The sequence below is a fragment of the Wasmannia auropunctata genome, unplaced genomic scaffold (assembly GCF_000956235.1).
Source record: "Wasmannia auropunctata unplaced genomic scaffold, wasmannia.A_1.0 LD336088.1, whole genome shotgun sequence".
Taxonomy (NCBI): domain Eukaryota; kingdom Metazoa; phylum Arthropoda; class Insecta; order Hymenoptera; family Formicidae; genus Wasmannia; species Wasmannia auropunctata.
In genome coordinates, this window is record NW_012026802.1 from 4,164,727 (window position 1) to 4,166,263 (window position 1,537).

A 1,537-nucleotide genomic window follows, 5' to 3' on the forward strand; every position below is an offset into this window, starting at 1 on the left:
ATTGATATACAAAGTAAATGATTGCTGAATTAATGATTTAATAAAATACGTAGTTGAAATCTTATATTAGGCTGAAACGATAGCTTAGATAATGTCTCACATGTTTATTTTCTTTTTATAAATAACTTGGTAATGTAGGCGCAACAGACAATAAGGCTTCAAAACACACACAGAATAAATGGATCCAAGACCGTGCATTCAACAAGAACAAAAGCGTGCTGTATTTAACTATAGAAGTACATAAGGTTCACGCGAGATACAGTTTCGGGCAACTCTCACCCTTTATTACACTTTCCGACAGAAATCGGCTCACGCACACCGCTCCGTTTCACTCACTTTCGCTACGGCACTCTCGCCTCCGATTAAAGCACGCCCGCTCCACTATTCTCTATCTTAAAGTTCTTAGCACGCACGCTACCGAATTCGGAGTCCCTTTCGCAACGACATCCCAACGTAATCTCTCCTCCGATATTCGAAAACCCCTGTCGCGCCCGATCCCCCGCGATCGCAGCTCAATCTATCGATCGATACTCAGTGCCCATTTTGCATAGATGGTGCGACCTATATAATTTTAGGCGCTTACAGTAATGTCTTTTTTTTTAATGTAGAGAAAACATCCGTCATTATTAAAAAAAGCTTTACAAAAGAAAGAAGCAAAAATAAAAATGTATCCTCAGCATCCTGTGAAACATCCGATTTGTTGCGTCTTATTGCGTCTTATACTGATTTAAATGTTCCGCGTATAAATTTTATTTATGGTACTGTGCGATCTAGTGAATGCGGATCCTGCGACATCTACCCTAGGCGCGGGGTCCTATTAATGTTGCGTTTTTTTGTTTTCTTCTTACCGCCAAAAATATCAGTATCACGCAAAGAGTCGTTGCGGCAGGACGTAATAAAGCATTTTCAAAAGTGAATTAAGTTGCATCATCATTTGTTAGAAATAGCGTTCACATACGCACACGACACAGTTTCGCAGAGGAATTGTCAAAGATTCCTCACAACACGATTCAGTACCTGCAATTCCTGCAAAACAATCAAAATTGATGAATCAGAATATGTTCGTGAAAAACACTGCTCAAAAGAACAGGTTTGTAAAATTATACTGAACATGGAATTTTACAAATAAAAACTGATGCATGCATTTTTGTTTCTAGATTATTAAGCTTGTATTATCGTATATAATTAACGAAATGAGACCACTTGCAACTGTCAAGAAAACTTCATTCAGAAATCTTATATTGGGTATATCAAATGTTGAGCTACCAAAACGAAAAACTTTAAAGAAAAAAGTTGAAGAACAATTTGAATCAACGATTGCGGAAATAACTGCTCGACTTTCCAAAGCTCAACTTGTTTGCACCACTGCAGATATTTGGAGTTGTACAAATCGTAGTTTTATGAGAGTTACTTGCCATTACCTCGATGTCGACGATAACTTAAAAAGAAAATCGTGTGTTCTGGCATGTCACCGTATAAAATTTGCTCACACGTACATTGAAATAGCAAAAACGCTATTTGATGTTCATCAAAAATT